Source organism: Cygnus olor, chromosome 2 (assembly GCF_009769625.2).
Source record: "Cygnus olor isolate bCygOlo1 chromosome 2, bCygOlo1.pri.v2, whole genome shotgun sequence".
NCBI lineage: Eukaryota > Metazoa > Chordata > Aves > Anseriformes > Anatidae > Cygnus > Cygnus olor.
This window is the reverse complement of record NC_049170.1, coordinates 91,107,612-91,122,799: the sequence shown is the minus strand read 5'-3', so window position 1 is coordinate 91,122,799 and position 15,188 is coordinate 91,107,612. Positions and strand designations below refer to the sequence as shown.

The window sequence follows — 15,188 nt, the reverse complement described above, 5'->3', positions numbered from 1 at the left end:
AATGATTCCAGAGAAACTTTTACTGGGGCATTGAGACTGTGTGGATATTCACAGGATGATAATAAGATAAGCTTTCTCCTAATTATAACCAAAGGGAAAATCAATGAGTGACATGGCACATATTCCTTCGGTAGGAAAAATTGATGAAATATGCAAATAAATATTGCACTAACATGACCTGAAAGCATGGATATAGGAATATGGGCGGGCCTAGAGGACACACTGAGAAAATGAAGGGCAAGTTGTTGGACCATATGTATTGACAGCTGTCTGTGTTGCATCAGATGTAATACCAAGGGCATCAGCAATATAATTAATATGTATATAAATCAACAGACAGAGAAAAGGTAGAAATGCTGTTATTGTAAAAAGTGAAATTGTAAATATCACTACAGTTGAGCCGCATTCTGAGTAGAAAGAATTGAGGCATTACATTAAACATGTAGTTGTGAAATAAACTACACGTATATGCATACACATGAAGTAGTGTGTAGCCAGAAGGGGAAGGGTCTTACCAAGTCCTTTGTTCTAGTCCTTTGTTAATGTCAGGGAGGCTAGCTGTGCCTGTGAGATACTGCATAATGGTGGATTGCCATCATCAACAGAAAAATTAGAGGAAGATGCAACAAAAACCTGGTGACACACTGTGCAAAAAAGAATGGAAAATTCTAGGGATCCTAGAGGAGACTTAAAACCTGACTGTGAGGAGCTTTGTCCTTTTACATAAATCCCTCTGTGTACCTTGGGCCAGGAGAATTGTGTGTGCTCATGAAGAAACATCATTGAATTCAGTGATCTTCTCAGATTTACATATACTAGCAATCATGTAGAAGATTTAAATCAATGACAGCATTTGTACTGGTCAGATCCTAGCACCTTGCCTCTCAGGTATGAACACACATGATTCAAAATTCCACCCAAGTTTTTTGTTGATGGAGGGAGACTCCTGGCTTACTTTTGTCTATCTAATTAGCAAAGCCAGATTACAGTTTTTTGAGGGGTGTATTTAGTGGTATGATTTCCCTTTTTTTGTAGTTCTCTTTATCAGAAAATTTCTAGGCACTTCTGAAGTTTCACATCAATTCCAAAGCACTATGTAAGTTGCATCACATTCTACTTGTGTTTTGTTTGTAACATTACTAAACTCAAGGCTGTGAATTTAAATATAGATGTTCCCCAAGGAACGATTTATTTGGAATTTTGTGTGTTTTTTTTGTGTGTGTTTCCTGTCAGGTGTTTTCCCATCACTTGAGGGAATCACTCTTCTGTCTCCTGCTACAAGGCTAACCAGATTCTGCTCTCATTTAAAAACACTGAGATTTTGAGTGCAGTCCATTCAGGTACAGATTAAACACCAGGTGGAATTTCATTTAGTATGATATTTTTAAAAATGTGTCCACTTGGTATGGCTTACTCCACCTGTTGTCAGTGCCTCCACATTGGTGAGGAGACATTGGAGGTGGGAAGGTATCCTGACAAGGAAAGGAAAGAAGTCCTTCCACGGGCTCTTGTTTAGGCAATGCAATGGACTTTTATCCCTGGCAGTAATTAGCCTGGCTTCAGTACAGGCTTATCATGGGGTCAGCACATGGAAGGAAGAGCTGCTAAGACTACTAGCTCATCACAGGCAGTTAATGAGCAGTGACTTAATATTGGAAGCATACTTTTGAGCTGTGAAGGGCCTGTGTCTTCCAGATTTTCTAGGACAGTAGAACCCCTCCCATAGTATTTTGTATGTTGTTGTTTGTATGCTGCTGCTTTCTGCAGCTCACACTTCTTACGTCTGAAGCAGTATATGTTCCTAGACACAGTGGTGCAGAGGTCAATTTCTGAGGCAGCATAGCATTGCTGGCAGCTGGAAATCAGGTTTTCTGGGCATGTATTTTTTGTATCCATGGATCATCATAATGTTTTTGCACAGACAGGCCTTTGCTCATCAGACATCCCTCACAAAGCAAGCAGAATCCCTGTCATCTATCATAGGGAAAACCTGCTCAAGACTATTTGTTTTACAAATAGTTGTGAAAATATGACTGGGTTGAAAATGAGCAGTACAAAAATCCATGACATTTGTAATTCAGTTGGAAGCTGACCTTTTAAGGGAAGCTAGGATAAAGGTTTTACTTCTAATCTTCCAACTGTGACTTCCATTCGCCGTAGGATCTAACTGCCTGAGAGCTGACTTAAAACCATCCTTTGGTGAGGTGAAAATAAATACAGCAGGTAAGAGGCAAAGCAGGAAGGCAAATAATGGGAGCAGTTGTCTTCAGGAAAATCTTTGCAAAAGCATCAAGGCTGACAGACAGCAAGAATAAGAAATTGGAGGATGGGAGGTTTTTTTCTTTTTCTTTTTGTGGTGGGAAGAAGGTCTTCTGAAGCCTCTGCTAATGAAGCTGAGTTAGTGCAGAGACAGCTACAGAGAATAACATAGGAGGAATTGTGTAACATTTTTTCCACAGATACATCATAAGAATTGTGGTAGCTCACCTCAAAGTTTGTTTAAAACACAACTATTCCCTAAGGCATTAAAGCAGGAAGAGTAATATACCCTTATTTGTGGAAGGAATTAAATAGATCGTAAGCAGCAGTGCTCCAACCTCTTGAAGAATGCAAACAATTCCTTACAGCTGAGATGATCTAATATTAGTCTAAAGTAATGGCCTGATTTTTTAATTTTTTCCCCCCTTCAACCTGTTATCCAGTGATTCTTGGAAAGGATGCTTCTGCAGGATTTTGTGTTGCAGTTTGAGCTTGCCTTCTCATGTAAGGCATTCACACTGGTGAATTCTCCAACTGTTTTCATCCTTACTTGATATTGCAGTGATTTGATGCTGTTGCTTGAAGCCCAGTGTTAGCTGAATGGAGTCTTGGGTACAGCTGTGGGAGCACTAGAGGAATGAAGGTATTTTTGTTTTCCTTGCATGGTATTTCCTTTGGCCTGGGTGTCCTACCTTAACATTTTAGATATGAAACAATTATAGTTTAATTATTCTTTTGGCAAAATGTAGTCATAAATAAGAGTGTTTCTTCAAACAAACAAACAAACAAAAAAAAAAACCCACCGTGTTTGTATTCAGAAATAGCATTGTGTTTGACAAAAATTATCAATAACTTGAAAAATGGTTTTTCATCTTGCCAGGATAGTGAAATGAAAAATGTATGTTTCAGCTTTCTGTAAGATTAAGTGAGGAAGAGACAGAGGGAGAGGTTACCATACTGTAAATTTTCTCTACACAGCAGAAAGAGCACAGCTGGAAGGGGTGCCAGAACAGATTCTCTTTATATAGTTCTTTTGTACAGTGTGAAGTACAGAAGGAGGATATTATGTTTTTATGTTTAAAGCAAGCATTGCTTTTACCTCATGTGGAGAATCCTTTGTGCATTAAAAACAAAACAAAACAAAAACACCACAAAACACAATTCTGTACGTAAGTACATGGGTTCATGCAGAACTGTATTAATATCCATCTCACCTTTAGATTATTTTGGTGGTTACAGTATGGAATGATTAAAAATGGAAGCAGCAAAATGCTTTCCTGGATATGGAGAATTGTCTTAGAAATGAAGAAACTGCTACATATACTGCAAATGAAAGTTCCAAGTGTTTATCACTTTGTGACAAGTATGTTGAGATTGCCCAGGTTTTTAACTCTAGCATTATCAGAATAAAAATCCTAGTGTTGGGGATTCAGCTGCTATTCCAGAGTGCATGTTGGGAACTACCTAGTTTAGATCCAGATCAAACCCATCACATCTGAAGGTGATGTTTACTTTCATTCTTGTGTGTGTGTATAATATATAATGTACATATACATAATGTGTATATATGTGCCTTGCTTAATATTTAGGGGTATCCAGAACAGTGACCTTCAGAAGGGGAGATGCAAACCATTAAGGTAGCATGTGTGCATATTAGGAGGGCTGTTTTTTTTTTTTTTTGATCTGAACAGCTTGTTTGAGCTGCTGCTGCTGTGTGGTGCCCGTGAAGCAGAGGACTCTTGTGGTACAGCAGATGTCCTCCATGAGAAGAAAGAGATGGGAGGGAGGATTGGAATTGAAAGATAATCTGGCACAGGAGGATGGGACATTTGCAAACTGTGTCAGCAGCACCTGCCAGGAGGTGATCCTGGAATGGCACGATGTGGTAACGCTGGGCAGAAACGAGGATGGGAAAGGAAATCTGGGATGTTCTCTCTCAAGCATCTTACTTTGGAATTTAAAAGCCCATTTTACAGTACATGAGAATTAAGGCATATTGTTATGACAGTTCAGTTTTCCTGACATGATGTATCTCAATGGAATACGTGTTATGGCCCTCCTTTCTTGCGTGCTTGGGATTGTAGTCCCCCAGTCTGTCATTTGGGTGGCAGACTGGCTTAGGTGTTACTACACCTCCTTTCAGGTGGTCTTACCTTTTATGTCTCAAAGTGTCCTTTCAGCTGCAGTGTGGCCATGTTGTGAACCTGCCCTGGTCTCTCCTAAATAGAGACTTTTAAAGACCAGATCAGCTTGTAACGGAACCGCACAAACGTTTACCCAGACGTAGCTAGCTGGGCTGTGCGAATGAGCGCTGGGGCATGAGCTGCGACGGGGATCCTGGCAATACCTGAAGTCAGGATTGTTGTGAAAAGCTTTGCAGTGGAAAACTTCAGCTCTTGCTGTGGGCTATGGAAGTACTATTTTTATATAAGGAATCTAAAGTAAAGAGGGGCTAAGGACTCTTGTATGCCAGACTGTTTTGCTGAATAGAACTGTGTTAAAACAGCTTTGTTTCAGCAGACCTGAAGGCTGTTCTAACGCAGGAACCAAAATAAGCTGTGCTACAACCATAAACTATCATATAACTATATCTGCGCTTGCACTTTCACCAAAGTAACTGGAAATCCTCCCTAACATTCATGCGGCTAGCAAGACTGTTTCAAAATTATTGCCTTCACAGGAGGGCACCAGTAAGGGGCTTGGTGGGAGCTGGCCCCAGCTCTCCCCTCTCACAACCACCACACCATTGCGCTGTTCTCCTTCCACACTGGGAAACTGGTTTCCGAAACCAGTAATGGAGAAGTTTTTGGAAAGCAAAACTGTTGATCAGATATCTAAGCTCATTCAAAGGCTTGGAGATTTAGGATACAGGCTAACTTTAAAGTGTAGAGGCAGTTTTCAAGGAAGTCCTTATGCAGCAAAGCCTTTTCTGCTTTTTGTGCCTTTGAACAATACTCCTTCAAATCTCTGTGTTTTAAAGGATAACTACCAAGGAAATGATATATAATTTTTGTCAGCTACATAAATACAGTTAAATTCTCCATAATTGTAGCTTCATAGTTCAAGACATCTAATCTATAGAAGTTACAGCTATAAAAAATTACGAAGCAACACAAGGTTAGGTAAGATTAAGGTTAAATTATGCCCAAGTGAAAACATCCCCTTTGACAAGGGGTGGTCGTGCTGTTCTGTAACCTCTGAGCAGTCTCTAACTGTAAGAAATGCTGCCTTTCTAGCAGTGCTGAAGAAACATCTGTTTACTATTAAAGCATATAAGGATCTTTTCTTATTGATTACAGAAACAGAATAGAAATTAATATATGCATTCCCTGTGTTGGAGACTCAGTCTGTTAGTGTGAAGGGGTGTTGTTGAAACAGCAGGACAGATGCCAGAGAAGCTGGGGTAGGGCTGTGGGTGGGGTGGGAGCTATTTTCGCAACTTTCCTCTGCAGCAGCCTGAGCTCAGTGGCTGGGGAAGGTGGCTGAGAGGCTGGGTGCAGGTACTGGTGCAGCTGCTTCCCCCTGCCTGCAAGAGGGCCGTGCTGGCAAGCTTGTGCTGACACAGGGCACTTGATCTCTCAGCCACTGCATTACCCCCACGAGTTTGTACCTGCTCAGACACCCTCTTCTCTGGAGAAGGGGTGAGCTGTCCAGGCTAAAAACAGCCATTTAAAATTAAGAGTAATTACCAGCTTTGCATGAGACAAAGTGCCTCTGTTTCAAGATGGATACTTCTTGGTACTTGGGCTACGTAGAACAGGAGGCTAAACAAAGTGGGATGCTTACCATACTAACACCTCTAGACCTTGCCTTTTAGCTTCCCTCCATTGTATGGTCTGTGTAAGAGGAAGAGAAAGACCAGGGTCTGAATCATGAGCAGCTGCAATATACAAGGTTGTTTTTAGTAAGAGCTCTTCAGTCCTGGTTTTAAAGCTGAGTGAATCTGAGCCTATTAACTTCTCAGTTAATGGCTTCTTTTCTTCAACAACATTTTTTTTTTTTTTGCATCCTTTATTGGTGTTAAAATAGATCTAGTGTACAAATGAGGAATATATGACTGCAACCTCATTTTGTTCCTATGAATTCATATAAAGTGAACGTGCAGCATGGGAAAATATTTTGAATAGTTTTTTTTCTCCCATTTTTCAGAAAAATGGGATTTTCCTTAAAAAGAATTAAAAAGTTTTAAGTAAGCATTTAGAGTGGGGCAAATTTCTGAAAAGCAGATTGCACAATGAGGGTATAGTCTCAGTAAAACCTTTAAAGACTTGGAGTAAGCACACATAGCTGAGTGAAGGTCAGGGTCATAAGTAAGGTCAAGAAGTCATAAGTAGAGACAAGTTCTTCAACATTAAGGGATCTAGAAAGCGTGCAAGACAGCATAAAAAGCAGGCAATGTAATCGTGGCTGTTCCAGTCACTGAGCAGGAATGCTGCTGCCTGCTGCAGTAGTGGAGAGACTTGCTGAGCAGCCTGCCAAAAATTGAATTATGAGAAATGAAAAAAACGTGCTACTGGGTTGCACTTAAGAACAACTCTTTCCATAATGCTTATATTGTGAGAGAATTTTAAAGCCTCTTTAAGATATGAAAGTTAGTGTGATTGTTTCAAAGCTATTGCTGTTGATGATAAATAATTTACCTCTTTAAAGCACTGATATTGCTTGTCTTTTATGCATCCTAGAAAATAGAGACCAATGGTTGTTGGCTGTTGAACACAGAATGAGCAATAGATTGCAATACATACACCTGTAACAAGAAGGGTGTGGTCTGAGGTCACTTAGATTAACGTTTTGTGTTCGTCACTTTGTGCTAAAGGTTAGATGTCATTTCTGCAAAAGTCTTCGTGTGTGCAGTGACCATGGTATCCGTAATATCCAAGAGGAGTTCAGTAGCATTCTGAAAAGTGTATGGCTTCTTCAGTTAAAACATGAAATGTGGATTAAATGGAGGATTGTGCTGGAAGAGACAAAACTGATGTGTAAAAGGGCAACATTCTTTGCACTGATATGAGGTGTCATTTATTTCATGCTCATCTAAATCTTCATTAGCTGTCTCTGCTACCGAAAAGAAGTCAAGAGTCTGTTATGAATCTTATTTGGTCTGACTGCCAGCATGGCAAAATGTAGCTACATCATTTCCATTTGTTCTGCATCTAGAAGATTTTCTTCTAAATGAGAGCTAGAAGGACGGTGTTTATTTAAGTGTACTAGGTTTTGTTTTCCAGTTATGCAAGAGCAGAATGACTGGATTCACTTTAGGGAAAATTCATGCGGTGAGCTTTTTAAAGGAATATGAAATGACACAACTGAGGTAGTGCTCACATTTTGTATTCCAAGTCTGAATTTTGCTCAGCCTATGAGTCCAATTTTAGAATTTCCCTGAGTTTTCATGGCTATTCATCTAGATTTTAGGATTTTTGAAAGGAATAAAAGCTTTTTTTTTTTTTTTTTTTTTTTTAGGGTTATACTTTCATTCCCCTATTTCTATATTTAATACCCATTTGAAGGAGGGGGGAGCAATAATTCGCAAAATGCCTTGTGATCTTTTTTCCATTGCTAAGCTCTTAGGAGAGAACTGCTTAGTAGACAGCTAAGTTTAGATACTGAGCTGATCTTGTAACACTACTTCAATGGAATATAGTTTTTATTCTGGATAAATTGAACCCTGCTGGTTTTTCATGAGAGGGGAGGAATAATTACCATGCCTTTCTCTTTCTCATCAGCATGTTGGCCTGCTGCCCTGGCTTTTTAGTACCAGGTGTTGCAGGCAACAGTAACTTGTTTTGTTTTTCCCTACCTTGTCCTTCAGCAACCACTGTTTGCCTGGTCATTTCACCTTGTCTGTTAATGGCCCTGCTTTCTAAAACCCAGCTATCTTACTTCCACCATGCTGTTATGTGCTGATACTATACCATTAATCATTTTCATTTCTTCCACTACTTGGGTATTCACAAGATGTCTTTAAGTCTGTTTTATGTTGCTCTGTTTTCTTTCCGCTGTTTTTCCTCTGATTCTTCAAGGACTCCTATACAAATACTAGAAGATTGTTATCAAACAAGTTGCAATCGAATGGTGAGCTTGTGCTTTGACCAAGGGAAATACAAACATATTCTTTTTCTCATAGGCCAGCTTAAAATATTTTAATCAAGTGACCTTTTGTCACTTCTATGGAGTATTACTGCAGTTAAGGTGAAGTGATGGTTACTTTCTGTAGGTAGTTATCATTTCTGAATGCAGAAGCATAAAATTTAATGGACTGATGCAGTTGTAAAGTTGTGATGAGGTAGGTATTGCACCAAATAGAACAGGTCACTCATTAGACCTCACTGAAAATACTTGGGCAGTCCACATTTTGGCTAGATCTGGCAGGTTCATACTGCTTGAATTAGTACACAGAGTTTTTTTTTAAAGGGCCTAGTGGTTCAGTGCGTGTGTGTGTGTGGCCTAATGTTGCTCTGTATTGGGTATACATGGCAAAGTTTTGGTAGCAGGGAGGGTGCAGGGGCAGCCTCTGTGAGCAGAGCCCAGCAGCTGCCCCATGTCAGATCAGAGCCAGCTCCAGCCGGCTCCAAAAGGGACCTGCTGCTGGCCAGAGCCAAGACAGGGAGCAATGCTGGGTGGGCCTCTGGGAGAGCAGGTTTAAGAAAGGGAAAAAAATGCATAGCAACAGCCATGAGAGAGGAGTGAGAAAATGATGAGAAGCAGCCCTGCAGCCCCCAAGGTCAGTGCAGCAGGAGGGCAGGAGGTGCTCCAGGCACGCAGCAGCTGTTCCCCTGCGGCCTGTGCAGAGGCCCCTGGTGGAGCAGGCTGTCCCCCTGCAGCCCATGGGTCCCACATGGAGCAGATCTCCACGCTGCAGCCCGTGGAGGAGCCCCCGGTGGAGCAGGTGGATGTGGCCCGGAGGAGGCTGCGGCCCATGGAGAGCCCCCGCAGGAGCAAGCCCCGGGCCGGAGCTGCAGCCCGTGGAGAGGAGCCCACGCAGGAGCAGGGGGTCTGGGGGGAGCTGCCGCCCGTGGGGGACCCGTGCTGGAGCAGTTTGCTCCTGGGGGATGGATGGACCCCGTGGTAAGGACCCGTATCTGGAGCAGTCCTTGAAGAGCTGCTGCCTGTGGGAAGCCCATGCCGGATCAGTTTGGGAAGGACGGCATCCCGTGGGAGGGACCCCACGTGGAGCAGGGGCAGGGAGTGACTGTGAAGGAGCGGTGGAGACGAAGCGTCAGGGACTGACCGCAGCCCCCATTCTCCTGTTCAGCTCTTCAGCAGGAGGTAAAAGTAGAATGTGGGGGAAGGTGGTTTGGTTTGCTTTTAGTTCTCACTGCTCTAGTCTGTTAGCAACAGGTAATAAATTATATTAATCTCCCTGCACTGAGTCTGTTTTGCCTGTGATGGTATTTGGTGAGTGTTCTCCTGGTCCTTATCTCAACATAAGAGCTTAATTTTTCTATCGTATTTTCTCCCACTTTGTTCTTTGAGGAGGGGGAGTGAGAGAGCGGTGTGGTAGAGCAGTGTTTAACTGCCCATCAGTTGTTAAACCAACCAGCTCATTGTGAGCTGAAAGATGTTAGATTTGATCTAATTGCTTTATGGGAAATGAGTTGACAGCGTCTCTTATACATCTGTCAGCTGGCTGGAAAGTGGGCACTGGGATTTTTTCAACTCTCAGCCAGACAAAAGAGGCTCCCCTTTCTCAGTGTAGGGGAGATAGGAGATAGACACAGGCGTGTCTTACCAGGATCCCAGCGTCAGCCTTTGAAGGAGGGCTCCGTGGATGTGAAGCAGAGCTCTATTACTCTGGCAAGGCTGTGCTGCTATGGCACAGATGATCAGAAAGGTTTCTTTTTGGTTTACAATGAGCACAGATATATATTTTTGCTTTAGGAAACTGCTGCATGTGGTGACCCTGCCCAGACTGAGTTATGTCTGGTTGTAAAATGGTGATTTATTGTTTGAGTTATGGGGCTTTTTTTGGGAAGGAGTGAAAATTGCAGTAGGATGTGGGGTAGCAAACCACAGTGGAACCCACAGGAAAAAAGGGAGACAACACCTCAACGCTTAGTACCAGGCCACATGCTTCCTGTTTGTGTCAATTAAAGGAGCTGGAAAAGGTCTAGCTGCTCAGATGCAGGGGTTCTGGCAGGCCGTTGATGTTTGGAGCCAGCCCAGAGATCCTCATTGCACCGTGGCACTGCAGGCTGGTGTTGAGACACATGTTCTTTTATTCTTCGTGGTCCCTCCAGTCTTCCCAACGCCCCCAAATTATCAATGACTTGAAAATATTTTTGTGCTTACGATGTTTTAACAGATTACTAGGAGGTACTGGTCTGGCATGCTACGCTCTGTTAGACTGCCAAAGCAAATGTTGAGGAAAGAGATTTTATTTTTTTAAACGGGGTCTGAGAATGCTGTCTGTCTTCAATATATGTATTTTTTCTTTTGCATGTTTTCAGTAAGCTTTCACCACAGAAATGCTGATGTATTTCTTCTGACTTGTGGTGTGCTGCAGAAGTATATCAAGGGGCTCTGTTCCAGGAAAAAGGAATCACCAGCTCACGTTGTAACAGTTAGATGTTTTATGGCTGTAGGCCCCCGACAAAGCATGGACGTGATTCAGACCTTCATTCAGCACTGCATTTCGCTTCCCTTTCCCGAGGTTTATCCAAGCCATGCTCCCTCACCCTTGGCACAGTTACAAGTTAGGTGGTGGCCATGATCTATTGCATAGCTGACCGCGGGGCCCAAAGCAGAAAAGCTGTGATGACCTATCACCCTGAAAGGGAGGTGTATGTCTTTTTAATGGGTTGTTCTTTGAAGTTCTGCTCAGACTCCTGTCCACAGGCTGGCTCTTAAAATTCACGGCCAGCACTGTCATCCTGTTCTGTCCATGGTGTCACTATAACTAATTCTACCTGCATGTAGCATCTTTATCCTATACAGGACAAGGGGAGGTATCCTGCATTTTATGTCAGCAGTCAGTGGAGGGCCCTGGAGATCTGCTGCTTCATCATCATTTATGAGTATTGGTAACTGATGTTTCCTGAACTAAGCCAACAGTTTCCCTCTTCGTGTCTGGCCCTCTCCTTAGTAAGAACAACTCTGTAGCTTTAATACTTCCCAAGTTTGCACATTCCTTTCTATTTTGGTGTATCTGTGCCTTATTTGTTCAATGAAGTAGCTAATTAAAAAGAAGAATGTTTGTTTTTTCTTTTTCTTTCCATTTTGTGTTTTGCTCCAGAACTTGGTTTGTAGCCTGAAGCTCTACAGTGGGGAGCTTACTGCCCGCATTTGTTGGTGAGGAGGGATGGAAAGGGCCCAGAGCAGCTCTGTAACTCCAGTGAGACAGAAGAGATGGAGGGAAGGGAATATTCTCTGGTGCCTGTGAATGAGTGCAGGGGAAAGAAACTGCATGTTCCAGGCTACTGCTCTTGATTCAGTTATGCAGTCATGGTTGTGGGCCTATATTCCGCCGTGATGCAGAAGGTCACTTGTGCTGTCCTGCACGTGTTCAGAGTAAGCCATTGAAAAGTGGAATACAGCATGCCCATAACACTGAAACCAAGAGTTTTTTGTTTTCCTACAGTTTTCGTTTGTGACTATAAGCTTCAGTCAGCATGGGTATAAGCTTTTTACTCTGTGTATTTTCTGGTGCCTTATACAGTAAAAGTTTCCACTGCTTTGTTTCTCTTCCTTGTAGGGCTTACAGAATATCCCTCCTCTACTCAGGTGTCTGTTTTTATGAAATCTGTAGAAACCTCGGAGACTTGTACCATGCTGAAATCACTCATGCGTGTTCTGAAGTTACGGGGGGTAGAGACATCAGCAAGAAAACCAGAAAGAAGCTGAGGAACAGAGCCAAAAGCAAGGACTGCATTGGTTTCATTTCCATGGCAAGTCAGGTTAAACAAAATAAAAAGCAACTCTTGCTTTTTTCTGTCTTGCGTCTGCATCTCTGTTAGAAGAACTGTTTAAGTGTTTTCATCCACCTCTTGTTTCCTCCTTGGAGACTCAGTACTGAGCCTCTGTGGCTTTGAGGGAGTTGGCAGGAATAGATTGCTTGTGCCGAAGCTCTAGAAGGCAGTGATTGAATGGAGAGGTGGCCTTTAGCAAGGGAATCCTTTTTTTAACTCATCAGCAAGTAAAAGCACGTGCAGTGCAGCTGAGAAAACCTTAAGTAGTACCTTCAGAGCCATTCATCTCTTAGTGCCCAGAGCTGAACCTGAGCAGCAAACTGCAACTGTGACAGCAGAGAATGAGCGATATGGCTCATGCTAGTACTGAAGTGTTAGTTCAATAGTCACTCACAACTGTGAGGGGCTGAAGTCAGATGCATTGCCAAGAAATGCCGGGGTTGGGGGTGCCTTACCCAGAAGATACTATTGATTTATCACTCATTGTCTTTCCTGAGGTTTTGTTTCCACTCAACTCTTTTCTCCTTCACTTAAAACATTTTTTTTCTTCATCCCTTGAATTAAGACCTTGGAACTGATGTAGTGTTACTAGTAAAGGCTCTCAATGAAAGTAAAGTCTCTCCATGTCTCTGCATGGGGCTAAACCATCACAGAGGAAATTTTTGGGGAAGGAGATGGGGCCTTTAGAGAAACCAGAAGGAGGGGGGAATAAATTACCTTTAGCAAAACATGTTCTCAGTGAGAGAAATGATCAGCTCTGTTCCTTTTAAGAAAAGAGAGGGACATCAGCCCGTTCTGTCCCACATGGCTCTCCAGTACCTGTATGAAAATGCTGGAGTGGATCAGGAGAGCAGAGCATTATGATCCCAAACAGGGAAATGTATCTTCTTGTTAGATGGAGAGGAGCTCCTGTAGCCTGTATCACCATTTTAGTGACTTCAGTAGATATGTGCAGAGCTCAGATCTGATTCCCATCCTGTGTTTTTAAACAGAGAGGTTTTTTATTTCATTTTTTGTTTCCTCTGTAGTTCTGCCTGTCTGCTGGTGGCACCGATCTTGTTTCCATACAGTTACTGCTGGCAGGATTTTCCTGTTGCAGTGCAACATTCAACCAGCGCTAACATTTCCGTGACAAGTGTTGCAGTAAAATCTTTGGAGACAACCCAAACTGCGCAGGGTATTTGTCATCATTTGCATGTATTGTCCTGTGGCACATAAAGTGCCAACAGGTGCCATTTAAGATGCTGCTCTCTCTGACAATGCTTTTTTAATTGCTGCAGAATGATCCCTGCTGCCCGCACATAGCCAAGCCAGATGTCTGTATGTATTCCAGGGCTGCGACTCCACAAGCAACTTTTAATTTAAAGCTCAAAAACTGGTGTAAGTTCACGAAAGAGTAAAGCAGTGAGCTGGGGGGGCTGCTATCGAGGAGCAAGGTTGGAGCATAGGTTTTTCAGCCAGTTCTTGGAGGCCTGTTGTTCCTTTGCCAACTTATTGTAACAGCCTGAGGACGGGCACCCTGCCATTCTCGCAGATGGACAGAAGGGCAGGCTGGAAGGAGATGGGCATTGTGTGTCAAACATTTCTGTTAGTGGTTTGCAACCTGGTGTCTTCAAATAACGGTTAGCATTTAGACCAATGGCCTGTAATTATGCGCTGGTTATGGCGTAGATGAACATGGTATGAAAAACTGAGACAAATGTTTATTCTTATGTGGTAAGTACCCAGATATAATAACTGCTGACGTACAGCCAAGCTACAGGAGACTGTGAAACTATACCAAAAGATGTGGGGTTATTGAATTAGTTTAGAGAATTTCTTCAATATGAATCTTTCCTCCACGCACCCCCTTCCTCCTTGAACGCCCCCACAGGGATAAACTCAAAGGCGAGCAGCACTTAGAAGGTTGTTTAGTTGAGAATTGCGTTTGTGAGACATTTTTATATGGAAGGCCCATAGCATTTCAGTGAAATAAAATGCCAAGTTAATAAAAGCGGGAAGAAAATGAATCTGCTGTGATTGAAAAAACTAGGCCATATTTTCTTTAAGCATACTATGATCCAGAAAATTAGTTCTGCTTTGGAATAGGTATTCCTGGTCGTAATGAGATTTGGGATGGGCTTTTAAGATGTGCAGATACCTTGTCTAGTTTTTCACCCTGCTATTCTTGGGCAAACCCTGTCACAACTCATGTCCTGGAAGAGATGCATTATGTTTTCTTCAGTCCAAATTGCTTTGCTCACATCCCATTATGGGAGTGGATTACGGGTCCCTCCAATAAACTCTTCATCTCTCCAGGTTTAAAAGCAGTCTTTGGGGCGGGAGGGGAAAGTGGCCTGTTTTGTTTGCATCAAAGGCCACTCCACTGTATTTCAGTCAGCCCTTTGTGCTGTATGTGGCACCAGAACAGTGTGGGGGATGTTTTTCTGGCAGAACTTGAGCAAACAAGAGAACAAACACCCTTCTGTTTGTAGTTTGCCCACTCTGAACTGATACCAGGCTTATTTGTTGAGTTTGCAGAAAGACAGAGATTTTATTTAGGAAAGGCCCAGAGGAGCTAACCATGAGTTATCCGTCATAATTGGGCATTAATGCTGATGCCTATTTTTCTTTGAAATGCTTATTGCTGAAATGCACTGTCCTGTAGGTTTGGGGGACTTTGTCCAAATTTTGGTACAGTATTAAACAAGTGCCTGACTTCTAATGATTGGATCAGTCTTCCTGCTGTCACTGCACTTACCTCTCTGCAGTAGTAATTAGCCCTTTGTACAGGGGGAACGCCGTGGACATATCTGTGCTATGAAATGCAGCATCGTGCGGGCTGACCTGAATGAGCTAGCTCTGGAGACAGGACAGTGCCACACGTGGGTCATGTCCCAGCTGGAACCTGCCCTTGGGATGCACCAGCTCACTCAGGTGCAGCTCAGGGGTCTTTGCACTGAAAATGTCCTGATTATTTGAAACGTCTGCTTATTGGGAATGAGGAGATGGATTGACTTGATTCCTGTTACCATCAATTCCCTG

The 15,188-nt window shown here is 42.7% G+C and overlaps 1 long non-coding RNA gene across 1 annotated transcript in view; it reads left to right on the top strand.

The window, feature by feature from the left end:
* LOC121066342 overlaps positions 1–4,726 on the top strand; it is a 63,294-nt gene extending 58,568 nt beyond the window's left edge. The window contains exons 3-4 of the long non-coding RNA XR_005817690.1: positions 2,822–2,902; positions 3,951–4,726. This is a non-coding gene — a long non-coding RNA (uncharacterized LOC121066342). The remainder of the gene's footprint in view (positions 1–2,821; positions 2,903–3,950) is intronic.
* Positions 4,727–15,188: the final 10,462 nt, after the last annotated feature.